Raw genomic sequence first — 18,634 nt, 5'->3', positions numbered from 1 at the left:
GGGGCCCGAGTGTAAACATAGAAACAAGGAGAGCGGCGGCCGCAGGCTGTGAGGCAGGAGTCACTGATGAGGAAGTATTTAATGGTGTTTCGACACTATTCCAAGTAGAGTTACACTCGGCACTGCTATTTCTTAAAGATTAACCCTCACTCTTCCAGTATTCTTAATGTATACAGCTGAAATGCTCCTGCGGTGCACTCTGGAGATGAGTGAATTTTTGAAAAATTTGATTCGGCCGATTCGCCAAATTTCTTGAAAAAATTTGGTTCAGTCCGAATTTATTTTCGGCGAATCGCTATTAAAAATGTCTATTTCTGGCCTACAGAGAGCCTCAATAGGGGTGTAGAACACTTTTTGCCTTGTCCTAACTTGCATATGGAGTGTGCTGGAGTAGTGAATTAATACTGTTATTCAGTATGACATGCAGATCACAAGCATCGCTATTATAATCACTGCCGCAGAGCAGCACAATGACAGAGCCTGGTGGTGGCAGAAGCATGAGGAGACCATATAGTGGCTGAATGACACAGCTTGGATGAGGCTGAAGCATAAGGAGACCATATAGTGGCTGAATGACACAGTGTGGAGGTGTTGGCAGCATGAAGACACCATATAGTGGGTGAATGACACAGCGTGGAGGTGTTGGCAGCATGAGGAGATCATATAGTGGCTGAATGACACAGTGTGGAGGTGTTGGCAGCGTGAGGAGACCATATAGTGGCTGAATGACACAGTGTGGAGGTGTTGGCAGCGTGAGGAGACCATATAGTGGCTGAATGACACAGTCTGGAGGTGTTGGCAGCATGAGGAGACCATATAGTGGCTGAATGACACAGTGTGGAGGTGTTGGCAGCGTGAGGAGACCATATAGTGGCTGAATGACACAGCATGGAGGTGTTGGCAGCATGAGGACACCATATAGTGGCTGAATGACACAGCGTGGAGGTGTTGGCAGCATGAGGAGACCATATAGTGGCTGAATGACACAGCGTGGAGGTGTTGGCAGCATGAGGAGACCATATAGTGGCTGAATGACACAGTGTGGAGGTGTTGGCAGCATGAGGACACCATATAGTGGCTGAATGACACAGTGTGGAGGTGTTGGCAGCATGAGGACACCATATAGTGGCTGAATGACACAGTGTGGAGGTGTTGGCAGCGTGAGGAGACCATATAGTGGCTGAATGACACAGTGTGGAGGTGTTGGCAGCGTGAGGAGACCATATAGTGGCTGAATGACACAGTCTGGAGGTGTTGGCAGCATGAGGAGACCATATAGTGGCTGAATGACACAGTGTGGAGGTGTTGGCAGCGTGAGGAGACCATATAGTGGCTGAATGACACAGCATGGAGGTGTTGGCAGCATGAGGACACCATATAGTGGCTGAATGACACAGCGTGGAGGTGTTGGCAGCATGAGGAGACCATATAGTGGCTGAATGACACAGCGTGGAGGTGTTGGCAGCATGAGGAGACCATATAGTGGCTGAATGACACAGTGTGGAGGTGTTGGCAGCATGAGGAGACCATATAGTGGCTGAATGACACAGTGTGGAGGTGGCAGAAGCATGTGGAGATCATATAGCCTCAATAGAGGTGCAGAACACTTTGCTTTGTCCTAACACGCATAGGGAGTGTGCTATGTTAAGTGCAATAATACTGTTATTCATTATGACATGCAGATTACAGGCATTGCTATTAGAATCACTGTTTTTATGTAATTTTTATTTTATTTAATTTGAATTTATTTAACCCCTTAAGGACGCAGGGCTTTTCAGTTTTTCATTTTAGTTTTTTCCTCCTTGCATTTTAAAAATCATAACCCTTTAAATTTTCCACCTAAAAATCCATATTATGGCTTATTTTTTGTGTCACCAATTCTACTTTGCAGTGACATCAGTCATTTTACCCAAAAATACACGGCGAAACAGAAAAAAATCATTGTGCGACAAAATCGAAGAAAAAAAATCATTTTGTAAATTTTGTGGCCTTCCGTTTCTACACAGTGCATATTTCGGTATAAATGACACCTTATCATTATTCTGTAGGTCCATACGGTTAAAATGATCCCCTACTTATATAGGTTGGATATTGTCGGACTTCTGGAAAAAATCATAACTACATGCAGGAAAATGTATACGTTTAAAAATGTCATCTCCTGAGCCCTATAACTTTTTTATTTTCCCACGTACAGGGCGGTATGAGGACTCATTGTTTGCGCCGTGATCTGACTTTTTGTTTTGATCTGACTTTTTGATCATTTTTTATAAATTTTTTAATGGACTTTGGATTTTTTTTACGTGTACGCAATTGACCATGCAGTTTAATTAACAATATATTTTTATAGTTCGGACATTTTCGCACTCGGCGATACCACATATGTTTATTTTTATTTACACTGTTTTATTTTTTTAATGGGAAAAGGGGGGTGATTCAAACTTTATTAACACTTTTTTTTTACTTTTTTTTTTCAGTGTTATATCTCCCATAGGGACTATAACACTGCACACACTGATCTTTTACACAGATCACTGGCGTGTATTAACACGCCTATCATCAGTGTTATCGGCGCTTGACTGCTCCTGCCTGGATCTCAGGCACGGAGCAGTCATTCGCCGATCGGACACCGAGGAGGCAGGCAAGGTCCCTCCCGGTGTCCTGTAAGCTGTTCAGGATGCCGCGATTTCACCGCGGCGGTACCGAACAGCCCGACAGAGAAGCCAGGATAATTTCACTTTCGCTTCAGACGCGGTGGTCAGGTTATCGGTGATGTCCTGTATTAGCCGCGGGTCCCGTCCATTGATGGCCGCCGGGACCGACCCGATATGATGTGGGGTCACCATGTGACCCCGCAACATATCGCTGGAGCCGGTGGAGGCTGTAAATATACGTCCTTCGTCGTTAAGGAGTAAAATTTTTTGAGTACCTATTCGTGTGAGCATCGAGCTGGCGGCTCTCCACCAACCGAGATACCACATGTTCCAGCTCCTGCCTCTCAGCACCCCCCGACTGTTAAAGTACGAATGTTTCATTTAATCAGTTATGGTTCACTGTTATCGCTCTATCGATTTTTTGAAATTGAAATTGAAATTTTAATTTAAGATTTAGCAATAAAATGTGTGGTCACATGTCACATGGCGGCACAATGACAGAGCCTAGGATAATCCCTAAGATTAAAAGATGAATTTTCAAATTTAAATTGAAGATTTATGGTAGGTAGCGCTACCTTCAAAAATTTTAAGTAATGTACAAGCAGCATGAGTAGACCATATAGTGGCTGAATGACACAGCCTGGAGGTGGCAACAGCATGAGGAGACCATATAGTGGTTGAATGGCACAGCCTAGAGTTGGCGGCAGCATTAGGACATAATATGGCTTCACAATCCCTAAAATTAAAAGATGAATTTTCAAATTTAAATTAAAGATTTATGGTAGCTAGTGCTACCCTAAAAATGTTTAAGTAATGTACAAGCAGCATTGCAGCATTAGGAAACCATATAGTGGCTGAATGACACAGCCTGGAGGTTGGCGGCAGCATGAGGAGGCAATATAGTGGCTGAATGACATAGCATGGAGTTTGCAGCAGCATGAGGAGACCATATAGTGGCTGAATGACACAGCCTGGAGTTTGCGGCAGCATGAGGAGACCATATAGTGGCTTGATGACAGAGCCTGGAGGTGGCGGCAGCATGAGGAGACCTTATGGGGGCTGAATGACATAGCCTGGAGTTTGAGGCAGCATGAGGAGACCATATAGTGGCTGAGTGACACAGCCTAGGGTTTGCAGCAGCATGAGGAGAACATATGGTGGCTGAATGACACAGCCTGGAGGTGGCGGCAGCATGAGGAGAACATAGGGTGGCAGAATGAGACAGCCTGGAGGTGGCAGCAGTAGCATAAGGAGTCCTGAAAGTGACCCAGAGACAGAGTGGTACAGTGGGTGACAATACCAGTACTCGGTGACGAAGGTGGGTGAAAAAAGGTCTGATGCGAAGGAATGTTTGTAACTGGGGAGTAGTGCCTTAAATCTGTTTGGTACTATCCATATTTGTGAAGTGTTGGTGTAGCACCATGGTCAATCTACTCTGAGGCATCAGGCATTGGTGGGTGTAAATCCTGGCTGATCCATCCCTGATTCATCTTCATAAAGGTCAGTCTCTCCACATTTTTTGTGGACAGATGAGTTTTCCTTGGGGTGACTAAGGCCCCCGCCGTAATAAACACCCGCTCTGATGGCGCACTATTGGCCAGGCAGGACAGCTTTTACAGGGCATACTCTGCTAGTTGCGGCCACAAATCAAGTTTGGCTGGCCAGAAGTCCAGCGGATCTTCATGGCCATGTCAAGGTATGCGAGAGGATGGACGATAGCACCGATAGGCATCAGCCAACTGACTACGTAGGATATCTCTGTAGTAGGTCACTTTGTCCTCCCTCTCAGTGGGTGTAAAAATGGCCCCCATTTTATGCCGGAAGCGAGGGTCCAATAAGGTGGAGAGCCAGAAGTCATCAGGCTGCCGAATGGTGACAATTCGGCGGTCATTACGCAAGCAATTGAGCATGCATCGTGCCATTTGTGCAAGTGACCCGGAGGGACTCCATGCCTCCATCACCACTGCATACTGCCACGGTGTGTCTGGGTCCTCTGTCTCGCTTTCCTTATAACCCTCTAGCTCCTCTGGCTGCTCCAGCTCCTCCTCTCCTGTGAGATGAGAAGGAAAACCACCCATCTCATCAAATCTAAACTGTGCTCCACTGTGTCCCTCCTCCTCCTCCAGTTCAGCCCCCACAGGGCTCATTTGGCCATGAGATGTAGGCACCACATGTCCAGTGCCCTGACCAGCCATCGTTTCCAACACGTGTTGTAAGAAATGAAGCAGTGGAATTACATTGTTCATCCCGCAATTCTGGCAACTGACTAATAATGGGGCTTCCTCAAAGGGCCTGAGCAAACGCAGATGTCACGTATGAGTTGCCACTGGTTCATATTGAAGTTACACAGGGAAGTACCCCTATCCGCTTGGATCATCAAGAAATCGGTGATGGCTTTTCTCTGTTCGTACAGTCGGTCCAACATATGGAAGGTGGAATTCCAATGTGTGGAAACGCCGCAAATCAGACTATGTTGGGGGATACCATTCTGGCGCTGCAGCTCAAGGAGGGTGTGCATTGTGGTGTTCGAGTGGCTGAAGTGCATGCAAAGTTTCCTTCCCATTTTTAGGATGTCTTGCAGATGGGCGGAACACTTCAGGAACCGCTTCACAACCAGATTGAACACGTGTGCCATGCAGGGCGCATGTCTCAGCCTTCCTTGTCGCAGCGCAGACAAGATGCTTTTCCCGTTGTCAGTCACCATGGTTCCCAATTCCAGTCTTCGTGGAGTAAGCCATGCTCCAATTTCTTTATGAATGACTTTTAGCAGTTCCTCCCCTGTGTGACTTCGTTCACCAAGGCAAACCATGTGAAGAACAGCATGACACCACCGTGCCCTACACACATGGTATGCTGAAGGGTCACTGAGACTTGTCTGTGCAGTGGAGGCTGAGGACAAGGTGGAGGATGAGGAGGCGGAGTCGCACACTGTCATAGGACCAACGGCCTGAGAGCATGGAGGAGGAAGCGGTGTGACCTGTGCAAGTTGGTGTTGTGGCTGTGCAGGAACCACATTCACCCAGTGGACCGTAAAGGACATGTATTGTCCCTGACCATAGTTACAGCTCCAGACGTCGGCTCTACTGTGCACTTTGGTACACATCGACAGGCTGCAGGACTGGCGCCCCTTCTGTTCTACAAACTTATGCAGGGCTGGTAATGCCTTCTTCACAAAGAAATTACAGCTTGGGACTCTCCACCTCAGCTCGGCACAAGCCATCAGTTCTCTGAAAGGTGCATAGTCCACCATTTGAAAGGGGGGGACTGCAGCACCAGCAACTTGGACAGGAGCACATTCAGCTTCTGCGGCGTTGGAGTGGGTGCATACTGTTGTCACTTGGACATGGCTTCGCCGATGGATTTCAGGCAGAATGACTGACTTGAAGTAGGAGCAGGAGCATCTGACAGAAGGAAGGTATGACACACAGCTCCCTTTGGCTGAGGTGGTGGAACCTTGGCTGGCTGAAACATGGAGTGGCGTGCCACTGGGTGATGCAGCAGGCTGGACCACTACATCGGAGCCATGGTTTTCCCAGGCCACTTTATGGTGGCGAAGCATATGCTGACGCAGGGCCGTGGTGCCAACATTGGGACCCTGGCCACGCTTCACCTTCTGCCGACACATCTTGCATGTTAACCACCTCCGGATGCTTGTTGAAAAACTGCCACATCGCCGAGTAGCTGATTTTCCAACCAACTGTCCCCACTGATTGACTGCTACTGCCGCCGTCTCCAGAAACTCCTGTTCTACTTCCTCCCGGGAAGGTAGGCTGCGGTGAAGCAGGTGGTCTCCCCCGGGCACGTTTGACTCCAGACTTTCCACTTCTGCCACCATGCTGACTGCCAACCATGCTACCACCTTCCTGGCTCAGCTGCTGCCTCATGGGCAACCTGCAACCCTCTTCTCCTGATAATGAAGAAGCCCCTTCTGCACCCGGCTCCCAATTGCAATTGGCTTCATCATCATCAACTAGCGTCTGCACGTCACTGATGTCCTCCTCAGGTTCCTCAACAGTGTCTTCTTCAGGAACTGAAGGCTGGCAACACCACCTCCCTCGTCACTCTCCTTATCACTACTTGCCCGCCTAGTGGAGGAAGCAGCGAATGTCTCCTCCACTTCTTGGCTGAGCAGTAGCTGCTGACTGTCCTCTAGTAGATCGTCCCCACTAAATAGTGGAGCTGAAAAATGCTGAAAAATGCACTACAGTATGCTTAAAAAAGTATTTGTGTACAACACCAGCCGGTGAGTACTTTTGCCTGGCCTTTCACAGTATCTAGGCCCTTGAGACTGTAACAGGAACAAAATAGTACACCACTAAGATGTACGTATGTGGTATGCACCTATGAGGGCAAAAAAATGCGCTACAGTACACTTAAAAAAGTATTTGTGTACAACACCAGCCAGTGTGTACTTTTGCCTGGCATTTCACAGTATCTAGGCCCTTGAGACTTTAACAGGAACAAAATAGTACAACACTGAGATGTACGTATGTGGTATGCTCTTATGAGGGTAGGAAAATGCGCTACAGTACACTTAAAAATGTATTTGTGTACAACACCAGCCGGTGAGTACTTTTGCCTGCCCTTTCACAGTATCTAGGCCCTTGAGACTTTAACAGGAACAAAACAGTCGCTCTTTACTACACCCAAAATTGCACTTTCTCTCTCAATCTGAATCCCTTCCCTATCAGTGCTTCAAGGCAGGATTTGTGCTTGAGCTGAATCGCTGCTGTTCTTCTGTGCAACACACTGCTCTCTGTAATAGAACGCTGTAGACAGTGACTGGGAGGTGAATCGCTGCAGTAAGAATGCTATTCTGTGACACACACTGCTATCTGTGCAACAGGACGCTGACTTGACTAGGAGGTGAATCGCTGCTGGAAAAAGCTTTTCTGTGTAACACACAGCGCTGTCTGTCTCTATCTCTCTGCAGTGAATATGGCTGCTGATTATATAGGGCTGTGACATCACAGGGGTGACTGGCTGCTGATAGGCTGCATGCTCCATGTCATCAGGGTCATCCTGCCTACCCTTGTTCCCACCTTCCCAGGATTCCTTGCCCCATGACCTCACATGTGGCTCCGCCATTTTAGATGCCCTGGAGCCTGGACCGCACTAAATAGAGTTTAATGAAGCAATTTGCGCAATAGAATTATGGTGATATTCGCATTCGTTGCGAATCAAATCTTTCCTGAAATTTGTAATAAATTTGGATTTGTCACATTCGATTCGCTTATCCCTAGTGCTCTCTGTATATAAGTGAGAGCATAAGCCAAATCCTCCACAAGAAATAAATAACAGGGCACTCACCGGCCGCTTGATACTTCAATCTTCTTTATCTATCTCATATCTATCTCATATCTATCTCATATCTATCTATCTATCTATCTCTATCTATCTCATATCTATCTATCTCATATCTATCTATCTATCTATCTATCTCTATCTATCTCATATCTATCTATCTCTTATCTATTTATCTATCTCATATCTATCTATCTATCTATCTATCTATCTCATATCTATCTATCTATCTATCTCATATCTATCTCATATCATATCTATCTATCTATCTCATATCTATATATCTCATATCTATCTATCTATCTCATATCTATCTCATATCATATCTATCTATCTATCTATCTCATATCTATCTCATATCATATCTATCTATCTATCTCATATCTATATATCTCATATCTATCTATCTATCTCATATCTATATATCTCATATCTATCTATCTATCTATCTATCTCATATCTATCTATCTATCTATCTCATATCTATCTCATATCATATCTATCTATCTATCTCATATCTATATATCTCATATCTATCTATCTATCTCATATCTATCTCATATCATATCTATCTATCTATCTATCTCATATCTATCTCATATCATATCTATCTATCTATCTCATATCTATATATCTCATATCTATCTATCTATCTATCTCATATCTATATATCTCATATCTATCTATCTATCTATCTATCTCATATCTATCTATCTATCTATCTCATATCTATCTCATATCATATCTATCTATCTATCTCATATCTATATATCTCATATCTATCTATCTCATATCTATCTATCTCATATATATCTATCTCATATCTATCTATCTCATATTTATCTATCTCATATCTATCTCATATCTATCTATTGTTACGCCGAGCGCTCTGGGTCCCCGCTCCTCCCCGGAGCGCTCGCAGCGTTCTCCTGTTCGCAGCGCCCCGGTAAGACCTGCTGACCGGGTGCGCTGTGATAATGTCCCCAGCCGGATGCGATTCGCGATGCGGGACGCGCCCGCTCGCGGTGCGCATCCCAACCCGCTTACCAGACTCGTTCCCCGTCTGTGCTGTCCCGGCGCGCGCGGCCCCGCTCCATAGGGCGAGCGCGCGCCGGCTCTTTGCGATTTAAAGGGCCAGTGCGCCACTGATTGGCGCATGGTTTTAATTAGTGTGTTCACCTGTGCCCTTCCCTTCACTTCCTTGCCGGATTTTGTTGCCATTGTGCCAGTGAAAGCGTTCTTTGTATGTCCCAAGCCAGTGTTCCAGACCTCTTGCCGTTGCCCCTGACTACGATCCTTGCTGCCTGCCCTGACCTTCTGCTACGTCCGACCTTGCTCTTGCCTAATCCCTTGTACCGCGCCTATCTCAGCAGTCAGAGAGGTTGAGCCGTTGCCTGTGGATACGACCTGGTTGCTACCGCCACTGCAAGACCATCCCGCTTTGCGGCGGGCTCTGGGGAAAGCCAGTAGCAACTTAGAACCGGTCCGCCGGCACGGTCCACGCCAATCTCTCTCTGACACAGAGGATCCACCTTCAGCCTGCCGAATCCTGACAGTAGATCCGGCCATGGATCCCGCTGAGGTCCCGCTGCCAGTTGTCGCTGACCTTACCACGGTGGTCTCCCAGCAGTCGCAACAGATAGCGCAACAAGGCCATCAGCTGTCTCAACAGACTGTGATGCTAAAGCAGCTTCTACCACAGCTTCAGCAATCATCTCCTCCGCCAGCTCCTGCACCTCCTCCGCAGCGAGTGGCCACATCCAGCCTCCGTTTATCATTGCCGGACAAGTTTGATGGGGACTCTAAACTTTGCCGTGGTTTTCTCTCGCAATGTTCCCTGCATTTGGAGATGATGTCGGACCAATTTCCAACTGAACGGTCAAAAGTGGCTTTCGTGGTTAGTCTCCTGTCTGGAAAAGCCCTGTCATAAGCCACACCTCTCTGGGCCCGCAATGATCCTGTCACTGCCTCTGTACACTCTTTCTTCGCGGAGATTCGAAGTGTCTTCGAGGAACCAGCCCGAGCTTCTTCTGCTGAGACTGCCCTGCTGAACCTGGTCCAGGGTAATTCTTCAGTAGGCGAGTACGCCATCCAATTCCGTACTCTCGCCTCCGAATTATCTTGGAATAACGAGGCCCTCTGCGCGACTTTCAAAAAAGGCCTATCCAGTAACATCAAAGATGTGCTGGCCGCACGAGAAATCCCTGCCAACCTGCATGAACTTATTCATTTGGCCACCTGCATTGACATGCGTTTTTCCGAAAGACGCCAGGAGCTCCGCCAGGATATGGACTTTGTTCGCACCAGGCGGTTTCTCTCCCCGCCTCCTCTCTTCTCTGGTCCGCTGCAATCTGTTCCTGTGCCTTCCGTGGAGGCTATCCAAGTAGACCGGTCTCGCCTGACACCTCAAGAGAGGACACGCCGCCGCAATGAGAACCTATGCCTGTACTGTGCCAGCACCGAACACTTCTTGAAGGATTGTCCTATCCGACCTCCACATCAGGGAAGACGCACTACGACTCCGCACAAAGGTGAGACAGCTCTAGGTGTGAACTCTGCTTCTCCACGTCTTACTGTGCCTGTGCGGATTTCTTCTGCTAACTCCTCCTTCTCAGCTGTGGCCTTCTTGGATTCCGGATCTGCAGTAAATTTTATTTTGGCCTCTTTCGTTAACAGGTTCAACATCCCAGTGACCAGTCTCGCCAGACCTCTCCACATCGCCTCAGTTAATGGTGAAAGATTGGACTGTACTGTGCGTTACCGCACAGAACCCCTCTTAATGTGCATTGGACCCCATCAAGAAAAGATTGAATTTTTGGTACTTTCTAACTGCACTTCTGAAATTCTTCTCGGACTACCTTGGCTTCAACGCCATTCCCCTACCCTTGACTGGACCACCGGGGAAATCAAGAACTGGGGTACTTCTTGCTACAAAAAATGCCTTATGTCTGCTCCCAGTCCTACCAGTCAAAACCCTATGGCTCCTCCGATACCAGGTCTCCCCAAGGCCTATCTGGACTATGCTGATGTTTTTTTGCAAAAAACAAGCAGAGACAGGCCTTATGACTGTCCTATTGATCTCCTCCCTGGTACTACTCCACCCCGGGGCAGAATCTATCCTCTGTCTGCTCCGGAAACACAAGCCATGACGGAGTACATCCAAGAAAATTTAAAAAGGGGATAATCTCATCCGCATCAGGGAAGGGGACGAGTGGAAGGCTGCATTTAACACCAGAGACGGACACTTTGAATATCTGGTTATGCCCTTTGGGCTTTGCCACGCCCCTGCCGTCTTCCAGGACTTTGTAAATGAAATTTTTCGTGATTCATTATATACCTGTGTTGTGGTCTACTTGGACGACATTTTGATTTTCTCTTCTAACCTAGAAGAACACCGCCGGCATGTCTGCCTGGTTCTTCAGAGACTCCGGGACAATCAATTATATGCCAAGATGGGGAAATGTCTCTTTGAATGCCAATCTCTTCCCTTCCTAGGATATTTAGTCTCTGGCCAGGGACTTCAAATGGACCGGGACAAACTGTCGGCCGTGTTGGATTGGCCACACCCCTCCGGACTCCGAGCTATCCAACGTTTCTTGGGGTTTGCCAATTACTACAGACAATTTATTCCACATTTTTCCACCATTGTGGCCCCAATTGTGGCCCCAACCAAGAAAAACGCCAACCCTAAGTCCTGGCCTCCTCAAGCGGACGAGGCGTTCAACCGCCTCAAAACTGCCTTTTCTTCTGCTCCCGTACTCTCCAGACCTGATCCATCTAAACCCTTCTCACTGGAGGTAGACGCCTCCTCGGTGGAAGCCGGAGCTGTACTCCTACAGAAAAACTCTTCTGGACATGGCGTTACTTGTGGTTTCTTTTCCAGGACCTTCTGTCCGGCGGAGAAAAATTACTCCATTGGTGATCGAGAACTTCTGGCCATAAAACTGGCCCTCGAGGAATGGAGGCACCTGCTGGAGGGGTCCAGATACCCAATTATTATGTACACTGATCACAAGAATCTCTCTTATCTTCAGTCTGCCCAACGGCTGAACCCTCGCCAGGCTAGGTGGTCGTTGTTTTTTGCCCGTTTTAACTTTGAGATTCATTTTCGCCCTGCTGACAAGAACATCAGGGCTGATGCCCTCTCTCGTTCCTCGGATGCCTCTGAAACGGAAGCCCCCCTGCAACACATTATTCCTCCTGAGTGTCTGATCTCTGCTTCCCCAGCTTCCATCAGACAAACTCCTCCTGGAAAGACCTTCGTCCCTCCACGTCAGCGCCTCAGGATCCTCAGGTGGGGACACTTCTCACACCACGCCGGCCATGCTGGCGTCAAAAAGTCCATCCAGCTCATCTCTCGTTTTTATTGGTGGCCTACCCTGGAAGCAGATGTTGCTGATTTTGTTCGGGCTTGTACAGTCTGTGCCCGGGACAAAACTCCTCGTCAGAAGCCGGCCGGCCTCCTTCATCCTCTGCCTGTTCCTGAGCTACCATGGTCTCAGATTGCTATGGACTTTATTACAGACCTGCCTTTATCCCATGGCAACACAGTCATTTGGGTGGTCATTGATCGTTTCTCCAAGATGGCACATTTTATTCCACTTCCAGGTCTTCCTTCTGCGCCACAGTTGGCGAAACAATTTTTTGTGCACATTTTTCGCCTACACGTGCTTCCTACGCATATCGTCTCGGATAGAGGCGTTCAATTTGTGTCGAAATTCTGGAGGGCCCTCTGTAATCAGCTTAAAATCCAATTAAACTTCTCGTCTTCGTATCATCCCCAATCCAATGGGCAAGTGGAGAGAGTTAACCAGGTTCTTGGTGACTATTTGCAACATTTTGTTTCCTCCCGCCAGGATGATTGGGCCGATCTTCTACCATGGGCCGAATTCTCGTACAATTTCAAAGTCTCTGAGTCCTCCGCTAAATCCCCGTTCTTTGTGGTGTACGGCCGTCACCCTCTTCCCCCCCTCCCCACTCCCACGCCTTCTGGTTTGCCCGCTGTTGATGAGGTTACCCGGGACTTCTCCACCATCTGGAAAGAGACTCAAAAATCCCTCCTACAGGCCTCATCCCGGATGAAGAAACATGCCGACAAAAAAAGAAGAACTCCTCCTGTCTTTGCTCCTGGAGACAAAGTGAGGCTCTCCACCAAGTAGATCCGCTTCCGTGTCCCCAGTTATAAACTGGGACCACGTTATCTTGGACCCTTTAAAATCAAGTGCCAAATCAACCCTGTCTCCTACAAACTCCTTCTTCCCCCTTCTCTCCGTATTCCCAATGCTTTTCATGTCTCTCTCCTTAAACCGCTTATCCTTAACCGCTTCTCTCCCAAGGTTGTTGTTATAATTCGGCTAGCTGGATTTGGATCCTCTGTGTCAGAGAGGGATTGGCGTGGACCGTGTCGGTGGACCGGTTCTAGGTTGCTACTGGTTTTCACCAGAGCCCGCCGCAAAGCGGGATGGTCTTGCTGCGATGGTAGCAACCAGGTCGTATCCACCGGCAACGGCTCAACCTCGCTGACTGCTGAGAAGGCGTGGGACAGAAGGACTAGGCAGAGGCAAGGTCAGACGTAGCAGAAGGTCGGGGCAGGCGGCAAGGTTCGTAGTCAATGGTGATAGCAAGAGGTCAGGAACACAGTAAGGCAAACACAATAGACGCTTTCTCCAGGCACAAGGCAACAAGATCCGGCAAGGAAGGGAAGGGGAAGTGAGGTTATATGGACAGGGAGCAGGTGGAAGCTAATTGGACTGATTGGGCCAGGCACCAATCATTGGTGCACTGGCCCTTTAAATCTTAGAGAGCTGGCACGCGCACGCCCTAAGTAGCGGAGCCGCGCACGCCAGGACGTGACAGCCGGTGACCGGGACAGGTGAGTGACTTGGGATGCGATTCGCGAGCGGGCGCGTCCCACTATGCGAATCGCATCCCCGCCGGCAATGTCAGTGCAGCGCTCCCAGTCAGCGGGTCTGACCGGGGCGCTGCAGAGAGAGAAACGCCGCGAGCGCTCCGGGGAGGAGCAGGGACCCGGAGCGCTCGGCGTAACAGTACCCCCCCCCCTTAGGTCTCCCCCTCTTTTTGTCCGGATGTCGCTCCACATGGGACGAGGACATTGGGAGCGATTGTAGAGTCTCCTTCTGGGGGACAGAGAAGTCCTGGGTATGATCATGAATGGCAGACAGTTCAGAAGGAGTGGGAATGGGGAGGGGGGGCAGAGGGTGAGGCTTGGCACGGGGCAGAGTGTTACCAGGACGGGGGCTATGAGGAGGCACGGCATAGTCCTGAGAGACCTTGGGGAGACCAGGTATAGGAGGAGACATAGGGGTTTGACTGGCAGGACTGAGACCGGATGTGAGGCATTTTTTTGGGCAAGAAGCACCCCAGCTCTTGATCTCCCCGGTGGTCCAATCAAAGGTAGGAGAGTGTTGTTGGAGCCATGGCAGACCAAGGAGGACTTCAGAGGTGCAGTTGGGAAAAACAAAAAGTTAAATTTTTTCGTGAGGCCGTCCAATGCTCATGAGCAGGGGTTCTGTGCGATAACGCACAGTGCAGTCCAACTTCACTCCGTTGACCGAGGAAATGTAGAGCGGCTTGGCGAGACGGGTCACAGGGATGTTGAACTTATTAACAAAAGAGGCCAAAATTAAATTTCCCGCAGAACCAGAGTCCAAGAAGGCCACAGCTGAGAAGGAGGAGTTGGCAGAAGGAGAAATCCGTACGGGCACAGTGAGACGTGGAGAAGCAGACTTCAGACCAAGAGACGCCACTCCCATGTGAGCTGGGTGCGTGCGTTTCCCAGACGTGGAGGACGAATAGGGCAATCCACCAAGAAATGTTCGGTACTAGCGCAGTACAAACATAGATTTTTATCTCTGCGGCGAGTCCTCTCTTCATGGGTCAGGCGAGACCGATCCACTTGCATAGCCTCCTCGGCGGGAGGCACAGGGGTAGATTGCAAAGGATACTGGGAAAGAGGTGCCCAGAGATCAAGGTCTTTTTCATGGCGGAGCTCCTGGTGTCTTTCAGAAAAACACATGTCAATGCGGGTGGCCAAATGGATGAGTTCATGCAGGTTGGCAGGAATCTCTCGTGCGGCCAGCACATCCTTGATGTTACTGGATAGGCCTTTTTTAAAGGTCGCGCAGAGGGCCTCGTTATTCCAAGATAATTCGGAGGCAAGAGTACGAAATTGGATGGCGTACTCACCTACTGAAAAATTACCCTGGACCAGGTTCAGCAGGGCAGTCTCGGCAGAGGAAGCTCGGGCTGGTTCCTCGAAGACACTTCGAATCTCAGCGAAAAAGGACTGTACGGAGGCAGTGACAGGATCATTGCGGTCCCAGAGCGGTGTGGCCCATGACAGGGCTTTCCCAGACAGGAGACTGACCACGAAAGCCACCTTCGACCGTTCTGTAGGAAAATGGTCCGACAACATCTCCAAATGTAGGGAACATTGTGACAGGAAACCACGGCAAAGTCTAGAGTCCCCATCAAATTTGTCCGGCAGGGACAAGCGGAGGCCAGGAGCGGGCACTCGCTGAGGAGGAGGTGCAGGAGCTGGCGGAGGAGATGGTTGCTGCTGTAGCTGTGGCAGAAGTTGCTGTAGCATGGCGGTCAACTGCGACAGCTGCTGTCCTTGTTGGGCGAACTGTTGTCCAAGTTGCTCAATCTGTTGCGACTGCTGGGCGACCACCGTGGTAAGGTCAGCGACAACTGGCAGTGGGACCTCAGCGGGATCCATGGCCTGATCTACTGTTATGATTCGGCTAGCTGGATGTGGATCCTCTGTGTCAGCGAGGGATTGGCGTGGACCGTGTCGGTGGATCGGTTCTAGGTTGCTACTGGTTTTCACCAGAGCCCGCCGCAAAGCGGGATGGTCTTGCTGCGGCGGTAGCAACCAGGTCGTATCCACCGGCAACGGCTCAACCTCGCTGACTGCTGAGAAGGCGTGGGACAGAAGGACTAGGCAGAGGCAAGGTCAGACGTAGCAGAAGGTCGGGGCAGGCGGCAAGGTTCGTAGTCAATGGTGATAGCAAGAGGGCAGGAACACAGTAAGGCAAACACAATAGACGCTTTCTCCAGGCACAAGGCAACAAGATCCGGCAAGGAAGGGAAGGGGAAGTGAGGTTATATGGACAGGGAGCAGGTGGAAGCTAATTGGACTGATTGGGCCAGGCACCAATCATTGGTGCACTGGCCCTTTAAATCTTAGAGAGCTGGCGCGAGAGGACGTGAGAGCCGGGGACTGGGACAGGTGAGTGACTTGGGATGCGATTCGCGAGCAGGCGCGTCCCGCTATGCGAATCGCATCCCCGCCGGCAATGTCAGTGCAGCGCTCCCGGTCAGCGGGTCTGACCGGGGCGCTGCAGAGAGAGAAACGCCGTGAGCGCTCCGGGGAGGAGTAGGGACCCGGAGCGCTCGGCGTAACAGTTGTTGCTCCTACTCCTGTCTCAGGGTCCTCAGATGTCTTCTCGGTTAAAGAAATTCTTGCATCCAAGACGGTCAGAGGTAAAAAAAAAATTCTTGTAGATTGGGAGAATTGCGGCCCTGAGGAGAGGTCATGGGAACCCGAGGACAACATCCTTGACAAGGACCTTATTTACAAATTTTCAGGATCAAAAAAGAAGGGGAGACCCAAGGGGGGGGTACTGTTACGCCGAGCCGCTTCTCCCCGGAGCGCTCGCAGCGTTCTCCTGTTCGCAGCACCCCGGTCAGACCCGCTGACCGGATGTGCTGCGATAATGTCCCCAGCCGGGATGCGATTCGCGATGCGGGATGCGCCCGCTCGCGGTGCGCATCCCGACCCGCTTACCAGACTCGTTCCCCGTCTGTGCTGTCCCGGCGCGCGCGGCCCCGCTCCCTAGGGCACGCGTGCCGGCTCTTTGCCATTTAAAGGGCCAGTGCGCCACTGATTGGCGCATGGTTTTAATTAGTGTGTTCACCTGTGCACTTCCCTATATTACCTCACTTCCCCTTCCCTTCCTTGCCGGATCTTGTTGCCATTGTGCCAGTGAAAGCGTTTCCTTGTGTGTTCCTAGCCTGTGTTCCAGACCTCCTGCCGTTGCCCCTGACTACGATCCTTGCTGCCTGCCCCGACCTTCTGCTACGTTCGACCTTGCTCTTGCCTAATCCCTTGTACCGCGCCTATCTCAGCAGTCAGAGAGGTTGAGCCGTTGCCGGTGGATACGACCTGGTTGCTACCGCCGCTGCAAGACCATCCCGCTTTGCGGCGGGCTCTGCTGAATACCAGTAGCAACTTAGAACCGGTCCACCAGCACGGTCCACGCCAATCCCTCTCTGGCACAGAGGATCCACCTCCAGCCTGCCGAATCATAACATCTATCTATCTATCTCTTATCTATCTATCTACAATAAAGAGGCAGCAGAACCTCCTTTGGCAAAAAGTGTAGCTTTTATTCAGCATAAAAATGCCAGAGCCCTGGCATTTTTGTGCTGAATAAAAGCTAAACTTTTTGCCAAAGGAGGTTCTGCTGCCTTTTTATTGTATGTATCCAGTGAGCCTCCGCTACATCCTCTTTTCTGGTGCTGCCGTTTTTCTGTGGTATCTATCTATCTATCTATCTTATATCTATCTTATATCTATCTCATATCTATCTTATATCGATCTCATATCTATCTATCTTATATCTGTAAAGCCGAGCGCTTCCCCAGAGCGCTTGCGGTGTTACTCTGCTTGCAGCGCTCCGCTGCTACCCTGTCACCGGAGGGGATGCGATCCGTGGGACGGGACGTGCCCGTTCACGGATCGCATCCCATGTCCCTTCTCATCCGCTCCGTCCTTCCTCTGTCCCTGCCCGGCGCGCGCGGCCCCGCTCTCTAGGGCGCGCGCGCCGGCTCTCTGAAATTTAAAGGGCCAGTGCACCACTAATTGGTGCCTGGCCCAATCTAGTCTAATCACTGTTTCCCCTATAAAACATCACTTCCCCTTCCTGTCCCTGCATTCGCTGCTGGTGCAGGTGGTCAAACTTGTGTAATGTTGAGATGGCAGATTTAACAGTAATGGGGAGGACATTATGGCACTGGCACAAGTCTAGGAGGGCATGTTTAGTGACAAAAGAACAGCTAAAGTGAATACAAACTTTCCTGGACATGACAAAGTCACCCTTGAGACCGACATACGTTTTTAAGAAATATCTTACAACCAGATTTGGTACATGTTCCATACATGTAGAATGTGGCATGCCATATGCACACCGCAGCCACAAAGTTCTTGGTGTTATCCACAACCACATTGCCCAATTTTAGATTATAAGATGACAGCCCGTGTACAGACAGGGCAGAAACTTCTTCGCTGTGTGGCCTTTCTCGACCAGGCTTAGTAGATGTAAAACAGCGTGGCAGGGCTTCACATTGCACCGATGAAAGGAGAAAGGAGGAGGATAAGATGTCCGTGGAGAAGGACCTGGAGATAGGTAGCAAACCAGAACGGAGCAATCGTGGAGGTGTCAGTGATGCCTTACCTCATATTGGCATAGTATCGTACTCCAAGATGTTGGCCTAGTGGGCCATGGAAGACATGAAGTGACCCTTGGCCCCCTCTGCCCACCCTAGTGACACCATTGGCTACTTGTACTGGTTGTACTGGGCCCTGGAAAAGGCTGGTGCCTACAGTGCTGGTACTTCCACCAACATGAAATGAGATTCTGTTCAGACTGTGG

Source organism: Hyla sarda, chromosome 5 (assembly GCF_029499605.1).
Source record: "Hyla sarda isolate aHylSar1 chromosome 5, aHylSar1.hap1, whole genome shotgun sequence".
Classification (NCBI taxonomy): domain Eukaryota; kingdom Metazoa; phylum Chordata; class Amphibia; order Anura; family Hylidae; genus Hyla; species Hyla sarda.
Note: the sequence above shows the minus strand (reverse complement) of the source record.